Raw genomic sequence first — 18,313 nt, 5'->3', positions numbered from 1 at the left:
GAAAGGAAAGGAAAGGAAAGGAAAGGAAAGGAAAGGAAAGGAAAGGAAAGGAAAGGAAAGGAAAGGAAAGGAAAGGAAAGGAAAGGAAAGGCAGGAAGGCATTCTAGGGTCAAAGGTGAGTCCTAAAGCCAGCCTGCATTACACAGAGGATAACATGTTTAAAAACAACTTAGATGTATTACATACACATTATATTATATATGTGTATGTGTGATAGATATGTGTGTGTATGTATGTATCACAGTGCCACAACCACAAACATACAGAAGAATGAGTTGCTGGATTTTTTTTCTTACTGTAGTATATAAATTCATTTATCACAAGGCAGGATTGTGATAAATGTGGATTGGCCCATGTGTCTCCATTAGATATCGAAAGACCACAAATCCTGCTTCTCTCTATTGCCTCACAAGGTGAGCACAGTGAAGGCTCTTCTCCCGCTCTGCCATGAGTCACCTATGAAGCTCTGAATGAGCAGGGGCAAGTTTGCTCAAGAAGAGGAGCTCTCAGGTCTTCTAAGAATGGATCTTAGATGGCTTGGAATAGTTTATGCAGTCCTGACTGGCACCACACTGACCTAAGAGCTGGGGCTTTCAAATGTTTATCAGCATATTCCACTGCGGTCATTGCTCTTACATGAGAACTACTCCTCTTATTCAAGATAAAGATTTTTTTTTCAATTCAGTTAAAAACTATTTCCTATAATTGAATTAATTATCATCTAGAGGAAGTTGGGGAAACCCTGTCTTGGGCCACAGGGTTTCCAAACCCCCTGTCTTGGAAGTCTGACAAGCTGAGTTCAATCCCCAGGACCCATGCAGGAGAGGAGAAAAGACTCCAACAAACTGTCCTTTGACCTTCATATTCACAACATGGTTTGTTAACTTTTAAATTATCAATTCAAGTGCTAAAACTTTTTTTAAAATCCCATTCTGCATATGACTCTTCCTATTTGTGTATTAATAACTGTTTCCTCATGTAACAAGCCAAATTAAAAAAACAAAAAACAAAAAAACCTGCTAGACTCTGTGAAGGACTGGACTCTTCTAGCTATAGCTTTAGTCTTCCTCAACTAATGAGAAGGGAAATAGAACTCGCAGAGAGGTAGTCTGGATGTATGGATACATACATACATACATACATACATACCACATTTGTAGAAAAAGCAAATGCCAACATGGGGGGTAGGGGCAGACTATGACCACTGGGGGAGGGGAGAACTACACTATGACAGATGGGAAGGATTTGGACATGGGACTGACAAGTGACTAAACCGCCAGAGCGTTTTCACACGTCAACAGAATTGCTGACATTTTCTGCCTTGTAAGTTTTCTAGAAATAGTTGAGAAATAAGTTTAAAGACCATATTATGGTCTAGTTCATTAGAACTTGTTAATTCTTCAAACTCCCTCTTCTGGTCTCACCGGGAAGCCTGAACTAACTCAGCTTCCCCCTTTAGTAGGTGGGTGAGGTGCAAGGCGGGGTGGGGGGGGGGTGTAGAGTCATTTCCAGTGACTACGTGGTTCCTGACTTTTTGTGGGAATAATCTCAACCTGTCTTATCTCTATATTAAAAACACTTCTCTCATCTTAGTATGGTAGATACATGCCTCTGATCTCAGCCCCAAGAGGCAGGGAAGAAGGAAGATGAAAAACTCAAGGCCAGCCTGGACTATAGGGCAAGACCTCAAGACCTCGTCCAAAACAACCATGTTTCCATATGGGGAATATAGGTTTCCAACATCTCATGTTTCCAACATCCATCCTAAAAATCCTTTAAAGATTCACTAAGCCTCTGAATTATCCAGCTTGAGCATTGACCCACTAAGCTCATTAGTATCTAAATTGTTACATACACACCACACCATCACCTGCTTCATCACAAGGCACCTGGCTCCCACAATCCCTCCCACCAATGTCTAATCACACACCTGACTGTCCGCTCAGTATCCAAGAAACCTTTCTCCTGCTTTTGAACCTCTTTCCTCATTTCCTTTGGATAACACTCAACTGCTATGAGTGACTGGCATGCCTTTTAGTGGCCTGTCCTCCATTAAGCAAGATAATCCCCCACTGGCATGCACAGAGGCCCATCTCTGAAGGATTCCAATTCTCGACTAACTGAAAACTGAGATTAACCACCACCATACCTGGTGAGTGTCTAAACTGTGGTATGCATCTGAAATGGAATAATGATCAGTGAGTGATTTTACAAAGAGCTAATGATGAAGAGCATGAACCTTGAATTCAGATTAAAGTCTGAGCTTACTTTCTACCAGAGCACAGGCAAACCTAAGCAATACATGCATGAGTGCCCATGAATACAGAGTGGTCACCAAGTTACTCTGTGACCTACAGGCCTGAAAACAATGACTTGCCACACACAGAAAAACCAACCAATCACTGTGCTGAGCAAAAGCAGCCAGACTCGGGCATCTCTGTACTACATGATTGTGATCATTCTATATAAACAATGTTTATTGTTTATATAGGCCAGTGATTTCAGGCCTTGGGAGAACACTGTCTACAGAGGGCACAAGAAACACCTTGAGGTTGAAAGAACATTCTGTAATTTAACTGCGGTTATAATTACATAACTGGGAATGTTATAAAGACTTGATCTCAACTACATTGAAGCAGTTACCCAAATTGCACCTCAATAAAAGTGACTTAAAAATAATAACGAACTGTGGTTAGAGCACTTAGGTTCTAAGTGGTTTTATAGGGTGTTTGCTTTTTTTTTTTTTTTTTCCTGGTCATTGAATCTTCATAGCAAACCTGAGTCAGGTGTGTCTTGCTCTCCACTTAGGAAGCCAGGACTGAGACAGAGGAGGAAGTTATCCCAAAACTGAGTGACCAGCTCACAGGGGAACTGGAATTGTAGCGACACAGCCTGGGAACAGAGACCAAGTCCTACACTTCTATACTGTAGATGACTGTGCAGAGAATCTTAAGGAAATAAATACAAAAGCAGACTAACTAGTTACAACAGAATGAGGTAAACCACTGGCAAGATGCAGAAAACTTTTAATATGGAGGTGGGGGTACTAATTGTTGCAGAAGTTGTACTGAAGAGTTCCTCCAATTTAGAAATATATATACTTATATACAGACTCAGTACTATTGAGGGTGATTTATTTAATTTCTGACGGTATTTTAAAATAACGTTTTATTTTTGTTTATTTCTTTCGAAAAAGCTGGAAAGTGTTGCAACTGAGAAGCAAAGCACCAATGCTTATTTTAGAGGCAGTAAACACAGCCTAAGGCCCTACTTAGAATTATGACAGGAGAAAGACTCATTTTGGCTTTCATATGGCTTTGAGTTACAAAAATACATCTGCACTCTACCTTCTCTAGAATATGTTGATTTCACGGAAATAAAGGAGGGGGAGGAACTAGAGATAATAAAGCAGTATTGGTAAGTAATGGCAGTGTTTAAGAAAGGGTCTTTGTGTGCCACTCCTCTTGGATCTGTCCTTTCCTAGGTCTCCTTTTCCAAGCGGACAGTGTAATTAGACAGGAATCTGGGAGATGAGCTTTGTTGATGGATGCATCTAAAATGTCCTAGTGCTCATGGGATCTGCAGAGGCTGGACTCAGCACCACTCTCTCAACAAATCACTATACTGAGAAGTCCCCCAAGCATTCCACAGAGTAGGAGACAAAAGGATAAGGTGGTAATTATAATATTACTTGCAGGGTATTTAAGGCAGGGAAGGGGCTAAAAGTCACAGGGGACTCTGTGTGTGTGTGTGTGTGTGTGTGTGTCTGTGTGTGTGTCTGTGTCTGTGTCTGTGTGATCATTAAGTCAGAGCAGTGCTTACCTGGGGATGGGGTTCAATCCCCAATACTACATGAAACAGGTAGGGTAGCACATGCCTGCAATCCCAACACTCCTTTAATGGAGGCAAGAGAATCAGTAGTTCAAGGTCATAGCCAGCTATAGAGAGTTAAGGAAGGAAGGAAGGAAGGAAGGAAGGAAGGAAGGAAGGAAGGAAGGAAGGAAAGGCAGTCCCAGAAGGTATCTCATAAATCCTGGCCAAGCTTCCCTAGGAAGGCCAGAGGAAGGCCAGCTAAATCAAGAGTAGTGGACATCAGCTGGAAGACACTAGGAAAGGAAGGGGGTACAGCATGTGCTAAGTCTAGAATATACCCAAGCCTGCTCTTTCCTGTCAGTGAACTATTAAAATCAGGCTTACACGTCCAGCTTTAAAAACTGCGCGGTTTCATATAAATCTCAAAATTCCAAACTCAGATTACCCTATGAAAACTTGAATACCAGCAGCTGTGGCCTGTAGGTAGGGCAGAGCCTGTGAGCTTCAGGACACTCACTGGTGTTACCCAACTCACCAGTCTGTCCCCTGGAGGCATGTGAGTTTGCTGTCCCAAGCCTAAACCCAGAACTAGGCAAGCACTTCCAAATGAAGGACTAGATACCTAACCTCGCCACTGAAACCAAGGGTCTATAGTCCCATCTACTAGGGAGGCAGAAGGATAGAAAATTCAAGGCCATCATGGACAACTTGTTCAGATCCTGTCTTAAAAAGTGAGCTTTGGGCTATAAGTCAGTGGTTGAGGTCTTGACTAACATGTGAACACCCTAGATCCAATGCCCAGTACCACAAGGAAAAATAAAAGAAATCCCTCCAGTATTATGAGAGACATGCACAGGGTTTGGAGAGACCTCAGTGGGTAAGCGCACATACTGATCTTCCAGAAGACCCAAGTTTGGATCCCAGCACAAACATTAGGCGGCTCAAATCTCCAGGTATTTCCAGCTGGAGGTGAATCTATCAGACTCTGGCTTCAGGCATTTGCATGTATGTGTGGATAGTCAAATGTGGGCACAAAATAAAAAATGAAATATCACCTTTTAAAAAGACAGAGACTTGCGCCTACCTAGAATTGGAAGCCAAGTTCATAATCTATAGTAACCAAGAAAGCATTTCCCCTGAGCAGGATCCCCAGTGAAATCAGTTTTACTATGTCTGAGCACCATTAGACTTGCAAATTTAAAAAAAAAAAAACATTCCTAGACATTTGCAACTTCGGGTGAGACCGAAAACAAGATCTAATAATTAGTGTCTATTTCTGAAAGAAGTGCATATTTAAAGACCACAGGCAATTAACAGCCAGGCTGTCCTGTAATCATGTACAGTAATAATTGGAGTATAAAGTAGGTCTCATGCAAATCACTTCAGGCAGCAACAATCACTCTCGCTCGCTCGCTCGCTCGCTCGCCCATATTATGCCATTCAATCAATGGAATCAGTTAGACTGGAGAGAAATTGCTTCCTGTTTTGCTGTCACTAACCATATCTGTGTGTTCCTAGAGGCAAAAAGTGACAAGCATCTTCAAATGGTTTATCTTCGGAAGTCGGAATGCTCTTCATTTCCGGGATCCTCTCGTAGCGAAACTGATGCCCTTTCTTGGATTTACATGACAAGTTAAGCAACGTGTTTCGGTGTAAGCAGATGACCAGGGCTTCATGCTTACTCTGCAGGAGTTAATACAGGGTAACTCACTCCCACAGAAAACCAGACAAGTTTGTTGCTACATAATAAACGTGTGGTGTCCCCACAGGCTAATGTGTTTGGACACATGGATACGAGCAGGTGGTACTGTTTTGGTTCTGTGGGTTTCGGAGGTGGCTTCACTGACCAGACGCAGTTCTCAGTTAGCTACCACCACCAGGAGTCAGGAGCTGGCAGCTGAACCACCTCTTTCTCATCATAATCAACTGTCAGCCAAAGTGAATTCTTCCTCCCTTAAGTCTCCTCTGTCAAGTAGGCAGCATGAAAAGTGATAAGCACACCCTCTTCCCAGGCACTGAGACTGGACCTCTCGTGCACCCTGAAGGCGCTGTAGAGCCGATCTGTGGCTGTGATTCCTTTCAGACGTGCACAGAGCCCTCTGCAATCGATTACCAAACTTTGGGGTAGTAGAGCAGAAGGTCACTCAGATTCAGTTTCCGAGCAACTGTCACTTTCCGCCATAGTACACAATTTCATCGATGAACTGTTAGATTCAAGGGGAATTACTGGAAAATGAAAAGGGGTCGGCTCTGTCTGAACTATTCAAATAAATTAACACCATTAACTTATGTGACTAAACAACCAGAGGCCTTGAAGATGTTACCTATTGGTTTTCAATAAATAATCAAATTTCCTCTTTTTAATTGAATGTATTACTATCGTGTGTGTGTGTGTGTGTATGTGTGTGTGTGTGCCCGTGTGCACGCATACATGTGTACCTAACATAGCATGTAAGTGGAGACAAGAAGACAACTTTGAGAGTCCATTCTCTCCCTATCTGGGTTCCAGAGATTGATCCAAGGTCATCGGAATTCATGGCAAGGTCATTTACCTACTGTGTCATCCACTAGCCTCAAATAGTTATCTTTAAATATATAATGCAGTAAAGGTTCGGATGCCTCAGACCGACATTGCCGCCCAAATCTAATTTCTTGCTTGGGATCAGAATATCTGCAAGTTGAAGAGATAGTTCAGTAGTGAAGGCCACTTGCTCTTGCAGAGGACCCAGATTCCCAGGACTCCCATGGCTGCTCAATACTGCCTATAACTCCTGAACCCCTGCCCTGGCCTCCCCCTGTGCCAGGAATGCACAAGGAACACATACATACATGCAAGCACTCATATAGGCACATAAAATAAATGTCTGTTTGTTTCTTTTGTTTGTTTGTTTTTGTTTGTTTTAAAGAAAGAAAGAGGAGGTCTAGAGAAGAAACCCAAGGCTGAGGGGACAAAGAGGTAAGGGAAAAGATGCAACTCTTGCCTGTCCAGCAGCTATTAGCCCACCCCACCTCTCAACAGCATCGCATTAATACATAGAGACCTTTATTATTATTATTATCTTCATATATTACATCCAGGCTGTGGTTTCCCCTCCTCTCTCTCCAGTCTCTCCCTCCCACCACCCATCTCCTCCAGATCCACAGGTCCCTCCCAGTCCCCTCAGAGGAGAAGAGGTCTCCTTTTGTGTATTTCTTTTCTTTTCCTTTTTCCCTTCTGTTTTCTTTTTCTTTTCTTAAATCTAAACCAGAGTGGTGGCACAAGCCTTTAATCCCAGCACTGGGGTGAGGGGTGGGGACGCTGAGACAAGCCGATCCCTGTGAGTTCTGAGATGACTGTTGAATCCAGCCTGGTCTACAAAGTGAATCCAGGACAGCCAAGGCTATCACACAGAGAAGCCCAGAAAAAAAGGAAAAAAAAAAAGACAAACTAACAACAACAACAATAAAGTGTAGTCCAGGACATTGAACTCAGGGCTTTTAAGCCTGTAAGAAAAACTCTTGAAGGATGTGCCTAGCCGCAGAGACTTGATGTGCCAGGGTGTCAGGGAGACCCCACCCGCTCAGCGGAGAGGGAGGACAGGGGAGGAATTGTGGGAGGAGGTGACCAGGAGGGGGGCCGTGAGTAGGATGTAAAGTGAATAAGTAAATAAATTAATAATAATAATAATAATAATAATAATAATAAAATTAAAAAGCTCTCTAACCACAGAACTACACCCCATGTCCTAGGAGTTATTCTTTGACCTGAAAAGAATCTATTTACTTATTCCTTCAGCACATATTTGAAACTTAGAAACTGATTCATTCTGATTCCAAATTGAATGTCAGCTCTGCTACATTACCCCCTTATCAGCCAACATCTTTGTCAAAAGGAATGAGGATGTTTGTTTGTTTGTTTGGGTTTTGTTGTTATTGTTGATTGTTTGCTTTTGTTTTGAGACACGGTCTTTCTATTGCATTTCTCTGGCTATCCTGATATTCACTATGTTGACCAGGCTGGACTGGAACTCCCAGACATATGCTTGCCTATGCCTCCCAAGTACTGGGATTAAAGATGTGCACCACCATAGACCTTGTACAAGGCAGAACTTCCAATGCAGTTAGTGAAGTCTAGAAATGCTGGCACATCCTTCTAGCCTGCTGTCAGGCATGCTGGGCAGCCACAGAGAGGACCCAGATGAAGTAGTACCTGTCCCTAAAACTCTCCCTAAGGCATTGACCTGGCACTGAAACTGTTCACTAGCCCCCTCTCCCTTTCAAATGAGTACCATTCTGACCCACTGAGTCAAGGGACCAGCCTACTACACTTGAATCTTCTGTTCAAAATATCTCATGCTCAATCATGAGATGCAGTCTCCATCTCTTTGGAGATTTCATGAAATACAAGTAAGATGCACTCATGCTATTGCACAATTAGACCTTGGAAAGTTTTTGTTGAAAAATCTCAGGTAACAAGATTAGGGTCAGATTGGGTCTACCTAACTTAAAAGTATCTTTTATCCTAAACTGGGAGGTGGGAGATACCTAGAGAAAGCTTTCCAAACACAAATATGTAGCTATCAGGCTGGGAGGGGAAAAAAAAAAAAAGAACAGAAGCAAGAGGGCTCTCCCAGGGCATTTATAGAAAGTTTCCTCCGTCCCACAATATCCCTAAAAAGTTTCTTTAAAAGGCCTTAAAATGAATAAATAGTTGAAATGAAATGCAAAGTCAAATCAGAGTGAATGTCAGTGCCGCTCAGTTAGCAACAGCCTAGCAGCTCACCAGCTGTCTGCGCTAATCCTAGCTCAGCCGTTGACTCACGGGGGTGACCTACAGAAGTACAGTTAACCTCGCTGATTCTGTATGCCAGCCACAAAATAGCATCCCAAACTCCTCGAAGGCCCAGTGTGAGTTAGAACTTCGAGTTGCCGCCGTGGCCCCACTTTCGAGGGCTAAGTGTTAAATAAAAACCAAAATTAGATAGAAACTGATAGGATGCTCTTCAGAGAACATTCCCAGCTCTGTCTGCATAATTTCAGTGCTTTGATGAAGAATGTCTCATAAGACACAGTTTAACCATATAGAGTGGTTAAGAATAGTTTCAACTGGCCTTATCTAAAATACAAAGTATTCCGAATCCTCATCAAGCTTTCGATACCAGGCACATTCCCAACACACTTAGTTATATTTCTAGGAGGAAAAGAAAAAAAAAACAAGTCTTTCCAGGAATCTATGCAAAGGGTTCTAAATAGGAGAGGCGAGTGAATGATGAATGTTTTTGGTATAAGCCCTAACAATAAAACTCTCATCATAAGAAACAGCTCATTAGTCAGCCAGATTAAAAATGACATTCAGGACACATGTAATGGCTGGATGCTTAACAACATGATTCTCTTCTTCCAGAGAAATGGGGCTGCAGGCAGGAGAACCTTACAGGTAACAAGCCCCTGAACCATAGAAGAAATGGGTCCCTCACCTCCCCATGCTGATTGCTAAGAGCAATACGAAACCCTTGCTGTAAGCCCTGAGTTTGGAGCTTGCTTGTTAGAGAGACTGGCTTCCATATCTCAGCAATTCACCTATGGGATTGACATACAACTGTTAAGGAGGCTGGAGAAGAGATGATTCAGCAGCTAAGAGCACTTGTTGCTCTTGCAAAGAACCTAGATTCGATTCCTAGCACCCATGTGTACATTTCAAACCATCTGTAACCCCAGCAGTGTACATTTCAAACCATCTGTAACTCCAATTCTGGAAACTCCAGCTCCCGCTTCTAGCCTCTGTACATCTCAGGCATGTGTGTAGTACAGGGGAAGCACTCATACCCATAAAATATTTTTTAAATACAAGTTTAAAACCTGTTTGGCATGCCAGGCAGTGGTGGCACATGCCTTTAATCCCAGCACTTGGGAGGTAGGGGCAGGCAGATTTCTGAGGTCAAGGCTAGCCTGGTCTACAGAGTGAGTTCCAGGACAGCCAGGGCTATACAGAGGAACCCTGTCTCGAACAACCAAAAAAAAACAAAACAAAAAACAAAACAAAACAAAACAAAACAAAACAAAACAAAAACAAAAACCCTGTTTGGCAACCAAATATTCAACTTACCTACTTCATATACAGTTCATCATTCTGAAATTTTCCCTAGTGTGTGACACCTCATCCTTTGTAGAAAAGCACAAGTTACATATACTATGAAATATTCTACTTAAAAAGAAAGGAAAGCATCAACCAGACAGCATACAATAGCTGGTGAGGACCCCGACACATACACAGAAGAGGACTGTGAGGTCTGGCCTCACTGAGAGAAGAAGTCCTTAACCCCCGAGAGCCTTGAGGTCCCAGGGAGTGGGGAGACCTGACAGGGTTTGGAAAGCACATCCTCTTGGAGACAGGGGGAGGAGGGATGGGATGTAGAACTGTGGGAGGGTGGGCCGGGACGGGGTAACAACTAGACTGTAAAAAAATAAAATTAAGAAAGAAGAAGAGGGCTGGAGATATGGCTCTGAGGTTAAGAGCAATGACTGCTCTTCCAAAGGTCCTGAGTTCAATTCCCAGCAACCACATGGTGGCTCACAACCATCTATAATAGGATCTGACTCCTTCTTCTGGTGAGTCTGAAGACAGCTACAATGTACTCATATAAGTAAAATAAATAAGTCCTTTTAAAAAAAAAAAAAAAAAAAAAAAAAAAAAGAAAGAAAGCACTATAATTGACAGCCTTAATTAACCTGTTATGATAAGGTGATAAGCTACACCTAGAGAACATAAGCCTACATGATCTCATAGTGGAATCTAAAATAGTGAAGCAATAGTGGCCAATAGGACCCTGAACTATAACACAGAGAGGTATTGCTGAAGGAATTCTACATTCAAGGTTGACCTTGAACTTCTGATCTTTGTGCCTCTACCTATTACCCCCACCTTGGAAATTTTGTTTTTACCGTTCATAGTCAGACTTTTAAAGAGAAAGGCTGGTTGCAAACTATGTAAAATGCCTCTGTAAGTGGAGGACTATTTACCTTAGGGGACAGGTGTGGTCACAAGTTCAAGGCCATATGGCAAACAAACAGAGGTAGCACATGAGTGAACATTCATGTACTCTCAGATTGGAGAGCTTCACCCACTGCAGTTCAGCTCTTCATGATGTTGAGAGTGCTTGAGAGGCAGAGTGATATTCAGAGATGCTTGCCATAAAACAGCAAGGCAAGTAGGCAACTTTTTAATTTAAATGCTGCCAGAAACCTATCTAATGTATCTGTCTTCTCTCACTTCAGTTATTAACATAGGCAAAAATACATAAACCAGCCAATGATTTTTAAGTTTGGTGTTCCATCTTCTTATGCCTAAAAAACCCAGGTGTGTTCCAAATGCAAGGCTCCAATGTTGAGAAGAGGAAAGCGGGTGCATGTGAATCTAAGGACCTACTGTGTGCCAGATTACTGGTCTGTTCAGACAAGCTAAGAACCTACTGCGTGCCAGATCACTGATCTTTTTGGTTGGACTAATTGCTCAGAAGGGGAAAGACTGAGACAAAAAGTCCTTATCCTTCTTATATTGAAAAAATCCAGGGCTGGAGAGATGGCTCAGCAGTTAGGAGCACTGACTGCTCTTCCAAAGGTACTGAGTTCAAATTCCAACAACCACATGGTGGCTCACAACACAACCATCCATATTAAGATTTGACACTCCCTTCTGGTGAGTCTGGAGAAAGGAAGAAAGAAAGAAAGAAAGAAAGAAAGAAAGAAAGAAAGAAAGAAAGAAAGAAAGAAAGAAAGAAAGAAAGAAAGGGAAAGATCCAAGTCTCAAGACGTTCATACCTTGTGCACAGCAACAAGTCCCCCCACCCCACAGTTGCATTTGATAGGTAAGCTGCTACCAGTGTCTGGGTCGCTCTGGCCTGTGAATGCAGTGCTGAGGGAGCCAGGGCACACAGATTCCAGACCAGACTGGGCTACAGAATGAGACCCAGTTTCAAAAGGAAAAGAACAAAATAAAAGACTTATTTTGAGTAGAGTTGATCATTCTATTTTTTTGCGCTTCTCCAATTTTGTCTTTTGCTACTGACAAAAGAAAAAAAAGGGGGGGGGGTAACCCTTTGTGTCCATTCTACCAATAAGAAGGCACTGCTTTTTCACAACTTTACAAATAGCTCACTGGAAGGGAAAGTCTGAAATACAAGTTAAAACAATGCTCTGAACATCCTTGTGGACTTCAATTACCCGTACATGCCTTTGCTTTTCAGTCATGTAAGAAATATACCACTGCTACATTCATTGTTTCAGGAAGAAGAACAAGGTTAAGACTCAGGAAAACCGTCTACAATCGCTAATCTGTCAAGACAGAAGTACCGGAGGCGGGCAAGCTGAATGAGGCTGCAGGGGTTACTTCGCATACACTCTTCTGGGGAAGACAGATTCATCAGCAGAATCTCCATGGTCCCCATCTCCTTATAAGACCACTCCTCACACGAAACAGATCCCTATTCCCAAAGCCCACTCCTTGATTTGTTTGATGCAATGGATGGGGGGTGGAGAGAAGGGGGGGGGAGAGAGAGAGAGAGAGAGAGAAAGAAGGGGGAGGAGGAGGAGGAGGGGAGGGAAGGAGGAAGGGAGGGAAGGAAAGAAAGAAGGAAAAAAGAAAAAAGGGGAAAAGGAAGGAGAGAAGAGAGGGGAGGGGAGGGCAGGGGAGGGCAGAGGAAGGCAGGAGAGGGCAGGGGAGGGGAGGGCAGGGGAGGGCAGGGGAGAGCAGGTGAGGGCAGGGGAGGGGAGGGTCCAGTCTATTTCACCTCTGGGTAAGTTCACAAAGCCCACTGCAACTCCAGAGTGAGTAATGGAAAGAACAAACATAGCATGTCACCCAAGAGGGGCCCCTCGCAGCTAAACAGATCTGTTAAATCAACCACAGGTCGGTTAGAGAGAAGACCACACCATCACATCAGTTTTTCCAGTTCATACCTTAATGGTGTGAATGATAAGTTAATTATTTTTCTTTAAACCAACAACAAAAAAAATGCCTTTGTCCTAACTTGAGAAGAGACTAGAGTAGTCTCGGGCTAACTTGACATATCTCAGCCTACCCCTTTCCATTCTCCATGGCCACCTCTGTTCTTCCTAGAGCTACCAGGAAATTGCTCCCCTCTCGCCAATTCTGCTTTCATAACCTTACTCTGGAAGTGCTCCCCAGCTCCGTCTCTCAACCACCCATGTCTCCCACTCCACTTACGGGCAGCCCGGAATCAGATGAAGGAGAGCCTCCCAAAAGAAGGTGTCTCTTTCTCTCCAGTGTTAGGCTGGGTTCGATGTCATTTAATGCCTTTTCAGCTAAAAGTTTATCATTAAGCCCACCCTCCACCTGTACTAAAAAAAAAAAAATCACAATTAACCAATTCCTAAAAAATTACACACTGATGGAATGATGCAGTGGTAGAATGCTTGTCTACAGTGTGTGAGACGCTGGGATTAATCTCCAGTACAACAGGAACAATAATTAAATTTTAAAAAGAGGCCTTGGCAGGGCTGTGAGAAATAAACACCTTGCTGGTGCCCTAGGACCTTCAGCTGTCCCCCGACCAAGCAAGACCAGCCAGCATTCAGAGGTGAGGCTGGGGCTGTTTGCATGATGTCCTGGATGTTTCAGAAAACTGGAGTTGAAAGGTCTGCAGCAAGAATATGGAAAACTCTCTCACCCAACCTAATTCTAACAAAGAAAACAAATCTCAAGGAATATCTGTTAACACGAAAAACAGTGTTTCCATACAAACCAGAAAATCAACTCTCCAGAGATCAGAAAATGATGACATCTGAGGATGAGACCCAAAAAGGGAAAAAAGTTGTGAAACTCAAAGCAGAAGTGGCTGATGAAGAAAATATTAGAAGTACAGTTGAGAACTACTGCATTCCATTAAAAGCTGGAGAAGTAACCAGCTCAGAAATACATAACTTGAAAGATAATATTTAAGCTGTGCAGTTATTATTAATGAGAGATGATTTCCAAGGTCAGACTGTGACATTACACCAGGCATGTCACCATAAAGACAATAAAAAGATACAAATGACTGCAGAGAAGCCTAAACAAGACACGAACATGTCTAAAACAAACGAGTGCTTGGCTATTATCATGGCCAGATTGTTCAGTCTAAGATTAATTCATTTAAAAAGCTGCCCAATGTCAAAAACGAAAGTCTTGCAACAATCAAGAAACGTCCCACTACTGTGTCTAAAGCCAGGAAGGCTCAGTGTGAACCTGAGAACATCAGTGTAAAACCCTCAAATACACTGGATGCCACCAAGTCTGCAGACACTACATCTGTGAGCACTGTGTCCAAGAACACACTTGTACGACCACCTACCCGAAGCCTCCACAGTAGTACCCACAGCACTTCAAAACAGGACCTCAGCAGGCCCCTTGCCAATGTTACAGTCAAAAAAGGGTCACTTGCGCCTTATTTATAATAGCCAGAAGCTGGAAAGAACCCAGATGTCCCTCAACAGAGGAATGGATACAGAAAATGTGGTACATTTACACAATGGAGTACTACTCAGCTATTAAAAAGAATGCATTTATGAAATTCTTAGGCGAATGGATGTATCTGGAGGAGATCATCCTTAGTGAGGTAACCCAATCACAAAAGAAGTCACTTGATATGCACTCACTGATAAGTGGATATTAGCCCAGAAACTTAGAATACCCAAGATACAATTTGCAAAACACAAGAAAATCACAAAGAAGAAAGACCAATCCGTGGATACTTCATTCCTCCCTAGAATAGGGAATAAAATACCCATGGAAGGAGTTGCAGAGACAAAGTTTGGAGCTAAGATGGAAGGATGGACCATCCAGAGACTGCCCCACCCGGGGATCCATCCCATAACCAGCCACCAAACAGACACTGTTGCATATGCCAGCAAGATTTTGCTGAAAGGACCCTGATATAGCTGTCTCTGGTGAGGCTATGCCAGTGCCTGGCAAATACAGAAGTGGATGCTCACAGACATCTATTGGGTGGAACACAGGGCCCCCAATGGAGGAGCTAGAGAAAGTACCCAAGGAGCTGAAGGGGTCTGCAACCCTATANGAGGAACAACAATATAAACTAACCAGTACCCCCAGAGCTCGTGTCTCTAGCTGCATATGTAGCAGAAGATGGCCTAGTCGGCCATCACTGGGAAGAGAGGCCCCTTGGTATTGCAAACTTTATATGCCCCAGTACAGGGGAATGCCAGGGCCAAGAAGCGGGAGCGGGTGGGTAGGGGAGCAGGGTGGGGGGAGGGTATAGGGGACTTTCGGGATAGCATTTGAAATGTAAATGAAGAAAATATCTAATAAAAATTGAAAAAGAACGCCGGGCGTGGTGGCACACGCCTTTAATCCCAGCACTCGGGAGGCAGAGGCAGGCGGATTTCTGAGTTCGAGGCCAGCCTGGTCTATAAAGTGAGTTCCAGGACAGCCAGGGCTATACAGAGAAACCCTGTCTCAAAAAAACAAAAAACAAACAAACAAAAAAAAAAAAATTGAAAAAGAAAAAAATAAGAAAAGAAAGAGAAGGAATCACATCGATCGGAACCAGTTGTGTCTGTTGTCAAAACCAGTTCTTCTCAGGACATGAAAAAGAGACAAGGCCCCATCAAGAAGCATAACACGTAAAGATGCAGCCAGGACTGATCTGCCTAATAACAGACTGATGGTAAAGTCAGGATACCAGCACAGATACACGATTGCAGGAGCAACTCTTCAGAGATCAGCTCAGCTCAAAGACATCACAGCAGAGAGGAAAGCTCAGATGATCGAGAGGAAAGGGGCTAAAGAGACCTCCTCATTTCAGTAGTCACCCAGGCTGAGCCAAAGGTGCAAAATGAAAACCCAGCTGGGTCCTTTTGGCCTACCATGGCAGAAGAAGATGAACAGAGATTATTTACTGAAAAAAATAAACAAAACTATTTCTGAATGCCTGAACCTCATTAATAAGGGGTGCCCAAAAGAAGAAAATTTAGCTACATTGAATGACCTGATTCATAATATTCCAGATGCAAAAAAAAACAACTTGTTAAATATTGGATATGTCTTGTTATGTATTGAACCAATCACAAGTCCTGTTGAAAATATTATCTCAATCTATGAGAAAGCCATTCTGGCAGGGGCTCAGCCTATTGAAGACATGCGACATATAATCATAGACATTCTAACAACAAGAAAAAGTCAGTTTAGGAGAAAATATTGAGGAGGCTCGTGCAGCCAAGGAACATCTCCAAGAAGTAAATGTGGAAGGCTAATCTAGGGTCAGGAAAACCAGAAGCGGAGAATGGAAAAGCTGAGGTTTATGAAGAGGATCAAGACAACAAAAGACCCAACCAACTATTTAACAACCCCTGACTCAAAAACTGAAGCAGTTTGCCCAATTTGATACGATGTATCTTCTCCATCACGGTTACAAAGTATGAAAAAGACTCAACATGATAAAAATTCCACATTTAAAGAGCTAAAGTACCTGACACCAGGGAGACTTTCACGCATTCAAGACAAGACTTTGCAACTGCCAGCCATGTTAAAAGACCAGGACCCCTCTGTGTCTTCCCTGGAACAGTTGTCTGAGTTGGGAGGGGGTGCCTTTGTTTGCTGCCCTAATGCAGAAGAGGAATAGCAGTCCTGAGTCCTGAGCAGTTATGCTTGTGTTACTCCTGTGGCCGTGCATGTGTACAACTTTATCGTAGGTCTGAAGTTATCTGCATGCCTAGGTATGATTCATTAGATTGTTTGTTGTGTTTTTAAAGTATAATATTAGCTGCTTCACTTTACTAGTTACAGTTAAAGAAGCATAATCAGAAAATGTAGTCTATATAAATTTATCATTACATTGATTTTGTTCCTAATATGTTTATAATAAATATATGTATGATGCTCCAATGACATTTCATTAATTGACTGAGGTATTTAATGGTGGAACTGACTTTAGAACCCTACTGTGGGGCTATAGTCAGCTGCCTAAGGCATTTATTTCAACAAATATGTTCTGAGGGGGTCTCAGGGTGCACTTGCCTAATGTACAAGACCCTGGATGCAATCCTTAGCACCACAAGAAAAAATACTTTGTGAAAGGTCATTTAACCACAGTAACCAAATTTAAACTGAGTTTTTGAAATGCATTGCTAAATTTGTATTTGTATTAATTGTGATAAAATACCTGACAGAAAAAAAAATTTAAAGAAAGAAGAAAGGTAAATTTTAAGTAGATCTTAGCCAGGTGAATACTAACAGCAGGAGAGGAAGATACAATATATGCACAGTTCCCTAGGACACCACTATGTGGAGGTTCTTCAACACCAACTTATTCTACTTTGCTGCAGGATATTTGATCACACGGTGAACCCTGAAATTGTGTTATTTACTGAAAAAAAATGTTTCTAGTTGTGATGTGTACACACACACACATGCACGCACACACACATGCACACACGCATACATGCGCACACACAGAACCCTTAGTATACCCCTTTAATCCCAAACAATGAGGTAAAGGTAGTTTGTAGAAGTTAGTTTGTAGAAGCACCATGTTTGAAAGTGATGTCTAAATGAGAGGCAAAGTGATGAATCAGAGAAAGATTTGACACAATAGGATCTGCCCAACTCTTACAAGAAGAGAGAAGAGGCAACTTAAGCGAGGCAGAGCAAAGGGAGGGAAGAAAGAGGCAGTTTTACCGGGATTGTCTCAGAGAGACAGGTTGAAGAGAGAACAAGTTAGACACTGGTAAGGACAGAACAATCCAGATAACAAGGAGGAGTCAGAAGAACCAAACAGATGGCAAAAGTTAGATTGAGGCCAAGCAGAGCAATTCAGGAAGATACTGAGAGAAGCTACATTCCATCAGACTGCTCGGAGAGGAATTTGAGCCATGATAACTAGGTTGAGCCAGCCAGCCAGAGCTCAGAAAGAACTGGAAACCAGGAGCTTACTCAGCACTAAGTCTCAGAGGCTGGAAGCACTCTGGGCCTAGATAAGATAAGCAGTAAACCTCTGGACGACAGTGACGTCAGGGGATAAAAGTGCCCTCTACACTTCTTTCTCTCTACCTTTTTCCTTCCTCCCTCCCTCCCTTCCTTCCTTTCCTGAAACTGGGGGGCGGGGGGGGGCGGGGGGGGTCTCATTATGTAACTAATTCTAGCTCTGGTTGCCCTGGAAGTAGTTATATAGATCGTGCTGGTCTCGAACTCACAGAGATCCTCCTGCCTCAGCCTCACATGTGCTAGGATTAGAGATGTGCTCCATCACACCCAGCCTTCTGATTTATTTATGCCTAGAAGACAGCAAACGTCCAGTATGAACCATCTTAAAAAACCAGGCCCGAGCAGGGGGAACAGCAGATGACCACACCTGAATAACAAGGCAAAACTTTTCACAACAAACCATCAGCAGAAAAACGGAGCATGGCCAAGGTCCTATCAAAACCGTGGGCAATTCACGAGTCTCCTTAAAAAAACAAACAAACTTGAATTCAGTCACCATCATCCCTACACACCCCGTGGCTC

The 18,313-nt window shown here is 42.8% G+C and overlaps 1 protein-coding gene and 1 pseudogene across 4 annotated transcripts in view; one reads left to right on the top strand and one right to left on the bottom strand.

The window, feature by feature from the left end:
- Gpd2 (glycerol-3-phosphate dehydrogenase 2) overlaps positions 1-18,313 on the bottom strand; it is a 134,090-nt gene that overhangs the window by 81,979 nt on the left and 33,798 nt on the right. The gene's annotated exons all lie outside the window — the stretch shown is intronic.
- LOC110289312 lies at positions 5,795-16,430 on the top strand (annotated as a pseudogene).

This window comes from Mus caroli, chromosome 2, assembly GCF_900094665.2.
Source record: "Mus caroli chromosome 2, CAROLI_EIJ_v1.1, whole genome shotgun sequence".
Classification (NCBI taxonomy): Eukaryota; Metazoa; Chordata; class Mammalia; order Rodentia; family Muridae; genus Mus; species Mus caroli.
Note: the sequence above shows the minus strand (reverse complement) of the source record. Positions and strands in the feature narration are given on the sequence as shown.